The 12,243-nt window shown below is 45.3% G+C and overlaps 1 protein-coding gene across 5 annotated transcripts in view; it reads left to right on the top strand.

The window, feature by feature from the left end:
• The window catches only part of ASB7 (ankyrin repeat and SOCS box containing 7), a 58,814-nt gene that overhangs the window by 6,469 nt on the left and 40,102 nt on the right, over positions 1 to 12,243 (top strand). Inside the window, exons 1-2 of one of the 5 annotated variants that reach the window (XM_056571804.1) lie at positions 9,151 to 9,529; positions 10,002 to 10,114. The exons of 1 other annotated variant lie outside the window; for it this stretch is intronic. The gene's annotated coding sequence lies outside the window, so the exon portion shown is untranslated. Of the gene's footprint in view, positions 1 to 9,144; positions 9,530 to 10,001; positions 10,115 to 11,065; positions 11,201 to 12,243 lie in introns of those variants that run through there. 3 more of the 5 variants (XM_056571807.1, XM_056571803.1, XM_056571806.1) reach the window with 3 other exon arrangements.

Below are 12,243 nucleotides of genomic sequence, written 5' to 3'. Positions count from 1 at the left end.
CGGGTGTTCCCTTCATTTATTTTCCAGGAATGGATGAAGTGTACTATGGGGGAAGAAAATTGCAATTTTAGTACTGATATGCCAATTATTTTCCCAGAATGATGACCCAGAGTACAGCCAAAAGTAAAAATGATGCCCGCCCCAAACCCTATACTCTGAATCATCATTCTGGGAAGGGGATGTGTGGGGCCGTCCCTATTCTGTTACCTCAAATGCGCAACCCGCTCAGGTGGGGAGAGAGCGTTGCGCATTTGAGGCAACTGCAAACCTCCAATGCTGTTGACTCTGTGTCCCATGACCCATTTTTTAGGGGGAAGAAATAAAAAAGATATTGGGGGTATTGGGAAAAAGTTTTTTTTTGGGGGGGGGGTTGGTATAAAATTTGGAAGACAATGTACTCTGGACTGGTACATTGGAGTCAAATTTTGGGGAATGAAAATTAGGGCAAAGGATGGAAAATGTAGTACTCCATGGAAGTGTGATACTCCCTGAAGCAGCCTATGCAGAGGCCCGGATGATCAGGGCAAGTGTCGCATTGAGTGGTGGTGTCCTTCCAAATCCCCCTCTTGCGACACACTCTGCATTTCTTCTGAGATCGTCCCTTCTTTTCAGTGTGGGGGATCACACCTGGAAAGTGTTGGCCAGGGACGATTCGGGCGCCCACAATTCCAGAGGTGCTCTGACCCGCTCTTTGGCGGTCACCATAGATGAGGGCCTTTAGAACTTCCTCTTGGAACTGCAGGTATGTCCCTGTGTTGCCAGCGTACTTGTACAGTACAAAAGCGTTGTACATGGCAACCTGTACCATGTAGACGGCAACTTTTTTGTACCATACCTTTGTTTTCCGCATGGCATTATATGGCTTGAGGACTTGATCAGAAAGATCAACTCCCCCCATATACCGATTGTAGTCCAGAATACAATCGGGCTTGAGGACCGGTCCTACGGTACCTCGCACAGGGACAGGGGTGCTGCCGTTCCCATGAATAGTGGTGAGCATAAGGACATCCCTCTTGTCCTTATACCGGACCAACAACAGGTTCTGATGGGAAAAGGCACGGGACTCACCCCGGGGGATAGGAGTCTGCAGGGGATAGGAAGGAAGGCCTCTTTGATTCTTCCGGACTGTCCCACAAGTGACCGTGGATCTGGCGGCGAGGGATGTGAAGAGAGGGATACTAGTATAAAAGTTATCCACGTAAAGGTGGTAACCTTTATCTAGCAATGGGTGCAAAAGGCCCCAAACGATTTTGCCGCTAACACCCAGAGTGGGGGAACAGTCTTGGGGTTCAATGCAGGAATCTCGTCCCTCATACACCATAAATTTACAAGTGTACCCAGAGGTACTCTCGCAAAGTTTATACATCTTCACGCCATACCGCGCTCGCTTGGTAGGGATGTATTGCCGGAAGCTGAGTCTCCCCTTAAAGCTGATGAGAGACTCACTACGCGGGATCAGTTCGGCGGGGGACATGCCGCATTATCAGCATAATGCAAACATCTCCGAATGGCCTCGAACCGGGGACGTGTCATGGCCATATTGTAGAGCGGGGTCTGGCAGAAAATGTCCCCACTCCAATATTGCCTGACACTGGGTTTTTTAACTAGACCCATATGCAGCGCAAGGCCCCAAAAGGTCCTCATTTCGGCTGCATCGACTGGAGTCCAGCCGCCGGGTCTAGCTAAAAGTGAGCCCGGGTTAGTGGCGACGAACTGTTGGGCATACAGATTCGTCTGTGTAACCATTAGATTAACAAAGTCGTCACTGAAAAAATGACCGAAAAAGTCCTTTTCAGTGAACCCGGCGATGTTAATCTTGATTCCTGAGTCACCAACAAACTCAGGAATCACGGGCTCATGGTCCGCTGGCTGAGTCCAGACAAGTTCTCCGGTACGAGGTACCAGTGACCTTGGCAGGGGGGCTTCACTAGTATGAGCGCCAGGGGGACTCATACTAGCATGGGGCACAGGGTCAAGGACAGAGGAGGTTTGCGGCGCCGCACGGCGGCGTCTCCGATGCCTTGGTGGCTCATCATCAGAACTAGATGATGAGGAGGACGATGAAATAAGGAAGGTGGGGTCTTCATCGTCCTCTGAGCCGCTCTCGGTGTCGGAGGCAATTATGGCATATGCCTCCTCCGCTGAAAACGCTCTGCGGGCCATTTCCCTACTACTATATGGGGATACGGGTGTGTATGTGTGTGTGTGGGGGGGGGGGGAACTTTATTGGTTTATGTGCTGTGTGTGGTGTGGTGCGAGACTACCTCCCTAACCCGCCTTAACCCTCCTTAACCTAACCTAACTAAACTAACCCGCCCTAACAGAAAAAAAATAAAAAGGGGACTTTTTTTTTTTAAAAACAAAAAAGGGACTTCTAGCGCAAAAAAGCCCTGCGCCAAAAAAAAGCCTTTATCTAATGAGTGGTGTGCGCACTGATTAGCGCTTGTGGCGGCAGGGGGCGTAGAAGTCAGTGGGGGGTCCGGCCACTCAGCCCAGAACAGTGGCTGGTGGCTTGTACACAGACCCCCACACAAAAAACCCGAAAAATAAAATAAAAAAACGCTTAACCCCGAAAAAATGCACCCTCCTGAACCCAAAAAAACCCGCTGATCAGTGATAAATCACTGACAGCGGTGGGACAGGCTGAACACACAAGTACGGTCCGTCCACACAGTTCACGCCTGCTACTGGTGGCACAGACCGCCTATGGGTGCAAAAAAAAAAAAAACGCGTTAACTGAAAAAAGTGCCTGTACCAGTAAAAAAAAATCACTGACAGCGGTGAGGCACGCCGCACACACACAGGTAAGGTCCGGCCACACAGTACACGCCTGCTACTGGTGGCACGGACCTCCTATGGGTGCAAAAAAGCATTAGAAAACGCGAAAAAAGCGTCGGCACCACAAAAAAACGCTGATCAGTACTACGGGACTGATCAGCGGCGGGTGGGCTTTAACAAACGGTGGCGGACCGCTCTTTTATAACTAAGAGGGTCCGCACACACGCTTAGATCTGTGCCAAAAAAAGGCTGGCGGCAGACCGCAGCGACCCAGCAGGGCCGGGGTCATGCAGCTAAAGGTGCTACGGACCCACGGACACCCACTGAGGTACGCCCAAAAAAAATTTTTTTAAACTTTTTGTTTTTTTAACCCTAACCTGTCCCTACCTAAATCTAAAGGGGCCACAGAAAGGGGGCAAGGGGCACTTTTTTTTACAGTGAGGGGATGGTGGACAGCACGGGGCTCCGTCCTGCTCACCAGATCTCTGGGAAATGGCGGGCAGAACGGAGCAACGTGCTCCTAGCCCCCACCATCCCCTCCCATTACATTGTGATTGGTGTGGCCACTTTGGCCACCCAATCACAACTGTACTGAGGGGGGTGGCCACAATGCCAGCCCCCCAGTACAGCACAGATGGGGATTGGTGGTGTATATTACACCACCAGTCACCATCTATATCCGGGTCACAGGGTCACACGTGACCCTGATGACGCGGAACCGCTGCAGAAAGCCTTTAAGTCGTTACCGGCGTCCTGCAGCGATCACCGGTATAGGAGGTCCTCCGGACCTCCTCCGGCACACTGCCGGGATGTCTGCTGAATGAAATCAGCAGACATCCGTCTCCGATCCCCGCCCGGCGAGCGGCGGGGAACGGAATCGCAGCACATCGCTCGTCTGAATTGATGAGCGATGTGCTGCGATCGTGGACATGGGGGGTCATGATGACCCCCCTGGGCGATATGCCGAGATGCCTGCTGAACGATTTCAGCAGGCATCCGGTTCCCAACCGGCTTGCGGTGGGGACCGGATTTCCCACGGGCGTATGGATACGCCCTGCGTCCTTAAGGTCTCAGAATGCAGGACGTATCCATACGCCCTGTGTCCTGAAGAGGTTAAAATAGATGATCGGATCGGCCGCAGCGTTGCCGCAGGGATCAGATCATCTGTAATGGCGGACGGAGGTCCCTTCACCTGCCTCCGTCCTTCTCCCGGCGTCTCCTGCTCTGGTCTGAGAACGAGCAGACCAGAGCAGGAGATCACCGATAATACTGATCAGTGCTATGCCCTATGCATAGCACTGAACAGTATTATGTCCCTATGGGGACATAAAAAGTGTAAAAAAAAAAGTTGAAAAATTTTAAAATAAAAAGTAAAAAATCCCCTCCCCCAATTAAAATGAAAGTTGTCAGTTTTTCCCATTTTACCCCCAAAAAGCGTAATTTTTTAAAAAACATATTTGGTATTGCCGCTTGTGTAAATGTCTGAACTATCAAAATATAATGTTAATGATCCCCTACGGTGAACGGCGTAAACGTAAAAAATATAAAAATTCCAAAAATGCTGCTTTTTTGTCACATTTTATAAAAAAAATTTTTTATATAAAATGATCTAAAAGTTTTATATATGCAAATGTAATATCAATAAAAAGCACAGATGACGGCGCAAAAAATGATCCCTCATACTGCCCTATATGCAGAAAAATGAAGCAGTCAGAAAACGAAACCCTCCAAAATGTGTAAAATAATAATAAAAAAATTATTCTTTGGGTTCGCCATACATTTTTTGGTAAAATTTGTGGTTTAATTACAAAGTACAATTGGTCACGCAAAATAAAAGCACTTATATGGGTCTGTAAATGGAAATAAAAAAAGAGTTATGGATTTTAGAAGGCGAGGAGGAAAAAACAAAAAAGCAAAAATTAAATTGGCCTGGTCCTTAACACCTAAGGCTGGGTTCACACTGCAGAATTTCTGGGCAGAATTTCTGCCGGAGATCGAGCCGGCGGTGCTAGGGCTGAGCAGACTGCATTGCTGCCCCCATAGACTGCAATGCATTTCTGGGTGGATCTTTTTGGGAGATATGCTCAGAAATTCATTGACATCTATGGGGACGGCAATGTAGTCCACGCGGTCCTAGTGCCGCCGGCTCTATCTCCGGCAGAAATTCTGCCCAGAAATTCCACAGTGTGAACCCAGCCTTAAGGACACACCCATTTTTTACCTCAATGACCAGGCTTTTTTTTTTATTTGACATGTATCTCTTTAACCCCTTAAGGACGCAGGACGTAAATGTACGTCCTGGTGAGGTGGTACTTAACGCACCAGGACGTACATTTACGTCCTAAGCATAACCGCGGGCATCGGAGCGATGCCCGTGTCATGCGCGGCTGATCCCGGCTGCTGATCGCAGCCAGGGACCCGCCGGCAATGGCCGACGCCCGCGATCTCGCGGGCGTCCGCCATTAACCCCTCAGGTGCCGGGATCAATACAGATCCCGGCATCTGCGGCAGTTCGCGATTAAAATGAACGATCGGATCGCCCGCAGCGATCTGTTCTATGTATAGGACATAGAACAGATCAGTATTATCGGTCATCTCCTGCTCTGGTCTGCTCGATCACAGACCAGAGCAGGAGACGCCGGGAGCCGCACGGAGGAAGGTGAGGGGACCTCCGTGCGGCTCCCGGCGTCTCCTGCTCTGGTCTGTGATCGAGCAGACCAGAGCAGGAGATGACCGATAATACTGATCTGTTCTATGTCCTATACATAGAACAGATCAGTATTAGCAATCATGGTATTGCTATGAATAGTCCCCTATGGGAACTATTCAAGTGTAAAAAAAAATGTAAAAAAATGTAAAAGTAAAAGTAAAAAAAAAGTGAAAAATCCCCTCCCCCAATAAAAAAGTAAAACGTCCGTTTTTTCCTATTTTACCCCCAAAAAGCGTAAAAAACATTTTTTATAGACATATTTGGTATCGCCGCGTGCGTAAATGTCCGAACTATTAAAATAAAATGTTAATGATCCCGTACGGTGAACGGCGTGAACGAAAAAAAATTTAAAAAGTCCAAAATTCCTACTTTTTTAATACATTTTATTTAAAAAAAAATGATAAAAAATGTATTAAAAGTTTTTTATATACAAATGTGGTATCAAAAAAAAAGTACAGATCATGGCGCAAAAAATGAGCCCCCATACCGCCGCTTATACGGAAAAATAAAAAAGTTATAGGTCATCAAAATAAAGGGATTATAAACGTACTAATTTGGTTAAAAAGTTTGTGATTTTTTTTAAGCGCAACAATAATATAAAAGTATATAATAATGGGTATCATTTTAATCGTATTGACCCTCAGAATAAAGAACACATGTCATTTTTACCAGAAATTGTACGGCGTGAAAACAAAACCTTCCAAAATTAGCAAAATTGCGTTTTTCGTTTTAATTTCCCCACAAAAATAGTGTTTTTTGGTTGCGCCATACATTTTATGATATAATGAGTGATGTCATTACAAAGGACAACTGGTCGCGCAAAAAACAAGCCCTCATACTAGTCTGTGGATGAAAATATAAAAGAGTTATGATTTTTAGAAGGCGAGGAGGAAAAAATGAAAACGTAAAAATTAAATTGTCTGAGTCCTTAAGGCCAAAATGGGCTGAGTCCTTAAGGGGTTAAATGGTAATAACTTTTGAACGCTTTTTCTGAGCAGAGCGATTCTGAGATTGTTTTTACGTTATATTTATTCTGTGATTCAGTACGATTATGGCGATGCCCGTTTTATATAGCTTTCTATATTCTGTTTCCTTTTCTGAGCAAAATTCTTTTTCTGCCATTCATTTTCCAACAGCCGTAACTTTTTTATTTTTCGTCCGACGCCATTGAGTAAGGCTTATTTTTTGCGGGATGAGCTGTACTTTTTATTGGTATCATTTTCGTGCTACGTGCTACCTTTTGATCTTTTTTATTTCGCTATTTGGACCAAAATTGGCGAATTTCGCGTTTTTTTTTAATGCTTTTTTTTTTTTACGGCGTTCACCGTGCGGGATAATTTACATTACAGTTTTATAGTACACATCATTACGGACATGGCAAACCTATTATGTATATGATTTGTGTTTTTGATCTTTTTTGGTAAAGGGGCATTTTTTTTTATTGAAGAACTTTTTATTTAAATGTTTTCACTTTTACAGGTTATACTATGCTGCAATACATTTGTACTGCAGCACAGTATGACCCGATCAGCTGCACACACTACAGCCTGTGCGATCCAACCTCTGGCGTAGCAGGCAGACAGGAAGTCATGATCTGACCTCCTGCTGCCATAGCAACCAATGGCGACATGCGATCGTATTGCGCCGCCGCCGTTGGAGAACAGGGGGAGAGCACTCCACCTGTCAACACCATAGATGGCGTGATCAGGATTGATCACGGCATCTACGGGGTTCATGCTGCCTGGACCGGCGCGATCACGGCTCTGGCAGCTGCGGCGGGACTCCGGCTGTGATTAACAGCCGGGTCCCGTCGCCGATCTCCTGCGCGGCTCGCTATGACATATGCATACGTCCAATTGCATGAATGTGTTAGATGCTTGGACGTATGCATATGTCAGATAGCAGGAAGGGGTTAAAGCGTACCTGTCAAATCCAACAAAAATGTTATTTTTAAATATATTACTCAGTACCTAATCCTGACCATGTATATCACATTTTTTTTATGTGTCTAGCACCTTTATTTATTTTTTTTATTACACTTTTAATTTAGCTCACTAATCTGAATTCCTCTCAAAGGTAGTATCTCAGTATGCTGTCTGCTCACATCTCCCCTAGCATTAGCAAAACTACAACTCCCAGCTTTTCCTCACTGACAGTAGCTGGACTCAAGCTGACAGTGGGAGGATTTTTCCTCCAGCTGTGAGTCCTGCGCTCACAACTGTCAATCAAGGAAGTGTGTCCATGACATAGGTGATGATGCATGGACACAGCAGGACTAGTATGTGTCCAAGAAGGCGGGGGGAGGGGGGGTTTGCATGTTTTACAACATATCAAAAGTTTTTGTATCTGACAGTGCCCATTTAAAGGGGTAGTCCAGTGGTGAAAAACTTATCCCCTATCCTAAGGATAGGGGATAAGTTTGAGATTGCGGGGGGTCCGACCGCTGGGGCCCCCTGCGATCTCTCTGTACGGGGCCCCGGCTCTCCGGCCAGATAGCGGGTGTCGACCCCCGCACGAGGCGGCGGCCGACACGCCCCCTCAATACATCTCTAAGGCAGAGCCGGAGATTGCCGAAGGCAGCGCTTCGGCTCTGCCATAGAGTTGTATTGAGGGGGCGTGTCGGACGCCGCTTCGTGCGGAGGTCGACACGCCCCCTTCCCGCGGGCTGTCGGGGCTCCGTACAGGAGATCGCAGGGGGCCCCAGCGGTCGGACCCCCTGCGATCTGCAACTTATCCCCTATCCTTAGGATAGGGGATAAGTTGCTCACCACTGAATCACCACTGGACTACTCCTTTAAGGTTAAAATGGGCTAGGTCCTTAAGGGGCTAAATTGTGCACCTCCAGCTGTTACAAAACTACAACTCCCAGCATGCCAGGACATGGACACCCTTTTGCAACACTATTTGCACATGCACAATTGCACTTTATTCCTCTATTATCTGTGTACACTATAATGATAAGACTGTAATAGTGTAGGGACAGGGTCCTGAGGCATGGGGGCCATTCTTATTAGGATGAGTGCCCCAGTTACATGCCACACAGTGAGGGGAAGGTGTGAATAGGGGCATTTATTGTACTACACTATAGGGACTAGTAGGGAGTGTAGGGAAAGCACACATCAGTCTTCCCATCAGATATACTGCTCTCTCCCATGATCCTGTGCAATAAAAGGGCCCGGTCTAGGTGCAATAGATAAAGTGTAGCCATCTTAATAGACTAAAGGTGGTAATTATTTATACTTGTGCAATAGTTATTGGGAGACTACGGTATTGACGATTGTATATGTGCAATAAATTTAGGTGGTGGAGTTTTATACTATGTCATCTATTCTCTGTGAATTATAGGGGTTATATGTGTATTTTAAAAATATATACCCAATAAAATTGAAATTTTTTACTTGTAAAACAATTTGGAGACCACTGGCCAACCTTGAAAAAAAACAAAAAATGCAGTTGGAGCTAAAAATCCGCACAGTTTGTGAACAGGATTTCACCCTCCATCATAGTTTTTCTATGTAATGTCATGAATAACTGTGTAACTTGTTGGCGCAAGCTAATAGTAACATCTCTTTATTTTTCAATACAGGGAGAGAACCAGAAGGCAGAGTTTTTTGAAACCACGCGCAAAGAAAGACGGGAAATGTAGTCGTTAGGCCATCTGGCGCTATGGCGCCTGCGCACAAAGTTTAACTGCCGCCTACAGCAGCTGGTCGCTGTTGCCTGGCAACCACTAGGGACTCTGAAGGGACGGGGGGCGGAGCCTCGAGGACTTCCTCAGCCAATCATCGTGAAATCCGGCCCGCGCCGCTTTGCTTCCTTTTCGATGGGCGCAGGCGCAGTTCTTCTCTTTTTGCGGCGTCGCGGGCTCGGTTTACGGCGCTGCGCGCTGATTGGCTGTGGTGAAGGTTTTTTCTTTGGTTTTTTTTTCAGTTTTTTTTTTTTTTTTTTTTGTGCCTGCTTCCCGTTAACGCGGAGGGTTATGGGGCAGGCCCCGGGAAGTACGGAGCGGTGTGAGGCGCTGGGCAGTGGTGTGTCCCGGGGGTGAGTGTGTTTCCGTTCAGTAAAGCCCTTTCTGCACTCACCACTTCCCAGACAGGCCCTCACACCCAGTACCCGATCCCTGCACCCACTACTCTGCAACAATGGCCGGCTGTGCCCCTTTCAATCCCGGCACCGAGTGCCCCATACATGTCATACCCGTGCCCCCCTGCTGCTGACCCCCATATGCACGGGATGGATGTAATGCTGCCTTGTCTGTGTCCTTCCACCACATAAATACACTGAATCATCGTCCATTGTATATGATGCAGACAATACCCCTATAGTCCCCCAGTCCACACATCACACCTTGTACCTCCATTACTTACACGTCCCCGTGTGTGTGTGTGTGTGTGTGTGTGTGTGTGTGTGTGTGTTCTATTGGAAACGTGTACTATGTCATGTACTAGATGGCATCTGACTTGTTGTCTTTTTACTATATGAACCATATACTGATCCTTTCCTAACATCGCAGCCCAATATAGAAGCCTTGTTCACACACTTATACCATTGCGCTCAGCCGGCTGAAGAATTGTAAAGATTTTTATTATAGTGAGATATACACCACATTTTATGAACTGCAAAATGGTAAATAAATAAGCCTTCTGTATTAAGTAAAGCACTAAAATACAGTATACTTATATGTATAACCATATGATGTATACAATATATATAAGGGTGTGTGTGTATATATACACACATATTCTATACATCATGTGTGTGTGTGTGTATATATATATATATATATATATATATATATATACACACACACACTGTATACATTGTGTGTATACATCATGTGTGTGTGTATATATATACACACACATACATTGTGTGTATACATCATATGTGTATATATATATATATATATATATTTCTATAAAATTTATACCACTCGTTCCCAGCCCTGTGGCTCTCCAGTTATTGCAAAACTACTACACCCATCATGCCCGGACAGCTGGTAAGACACAGACTGGGGAACAATGATATAAATCAGTGGTCTCCAAACTGTGGCCCTCCAGATGTTGCAAAACTACAACTCTCCGCATGCTGAGAGTTGGAGTTTTGCCGTTGGCTGTCCGAAGACCTGCTGAGAGTTGTATTTTGCAATGGATGGAGGGCCAAAGATTGGAGACCATTCTTTTAAACTAATAATAAAAACAAAGGTGTGAGGAGTTATGGCATTAACCTAGTATGGCGACACCTGGTGTTAAGTGTATAATAGTATGCATGTCCACCTACTGAGCTAAGTGCTGGACGACACATGCCCAGTCACTCCACCTCAAGTAGTAGTGATCCTATGTTCACTGCAAATAGCTTTTATGTTAGAACTTGGCAGTATTGCTGACTCCTTCATAGATTCTAAGAATTTGAAGGTAAGAAGGGACTAGATTGTCAGCTTCCAGAGGGGGAAGGAGACTGATTCCAATCAAAACTTGTCCCAAGCGGTAGCAAAGGGTGGTGGGAGTTATTTTTTTTTTTATATGTCAGAAAGGCTGTTAACAACTTTGTTATAACGATAAGTAATAGCACAACGCTTGTAATGAACATTTTCCTAGACCGTTAACATGAAGACAGCTCCTTACAGTGCTTATGGGAGGGTTTGTTCACACGTTGTTTTTTTGCGGTTTTTGAAACCATAGCCTTGGTTGTAAATGGAGAATATGTATAAAGGTAAGACTAAAATGTCTCCTCCTTGGAAATCTGTTTTTGGCTTTGGTTTAAAAAATTCTATGGAAAAAAAATCTGAATGTCGGAACGCACCCTGTATGAAACCATTGGGCTTCAAGCAATTACTCAGGTACACATTAGAGATGTGTAGCAGTAATCCTTGCAGTAAATGTACAGGATTTGTAGTGTACCTGTGGTCAACAAAAACTTTTGATATAATGTAGATAATACCATTATATGTATATTTGTAATACCAGGTTTCCATAGAGTTCCATAGTTGTATCAGTAGAGAGAAAAGACTTTGTAATACCAGGATTTCGTGGCGCTGATCAGGATGCAGGACTCTAGATTAAAAGTAACGACCATCAGGTTTATCAACAATAATGCAACGCATTTCGCTGCGCATGCGCAGCGAAATGCGTTGCATTATTGTTAATAAACCTGATGGTCATTACTTTTAATCTAGAGTCCTGCGTCCTGATCAGCACCACGAAATCCTGGTATTACAAAGTCTTTTCTCTCTACTGATACAACTATGGAACTCTATGGAAACCTGGTAATTGGTTCTGAAGCACCAAAATATCATCCAAGAATAGGAAAAAGTGAGGATTAAAGATAAATAAGTAGATAACTAATACAGATAAAGTTCTCATGTATACAAGTAAGGAAGATCTGCTCGAAGCTGTAAATCACTGTCTATGTAGAGGACAGGAGCTTCTTCAGGGTCCTGTACAGTACACGAAATGTCCTTTAAAAAAAAAAAAAAAAAGTAAAATGGAGATCAGCAGAGATCAGCATCCACTCCCTGTAGATTGAGCTCTGGGAAGGTCAAAAATAATGCCCAGTAGTATCGCCAATTCTTCTGATTAGGACAAGTCCTCTCTATTGCTTTCTGTCTATGCCGTAAACTTATATATTAAAGGGGTATTCCGGGCAAAAACATCTTATCCCCTATCCAAAGGATAGAGAATAAGATGTCTGATCGCGGGAGTCCCGCCGCTGGGACCCCCCGCGATCTCCTTGCAGCAGCCCGCATTCTATGCGTA

Source organism: Hyla sarda, chromosome 4 (assembly GCF_029499605.1).
Source record: "Hyla sarda isolate aHylSar1 chromosome 4, aHylSar1.hap1, whole genome shotgun sequence".
NCBI classification, from domain to species: Eukaryota; Metazoa; Chordata; class Amphibia; order Anura; family Hylidae; genus Hyla; species Hyla sarda.
Note: the sequence above shows the minus strand (reverse complement) of the source record. Positions and strands in the feature narration are given on the sequence as shown.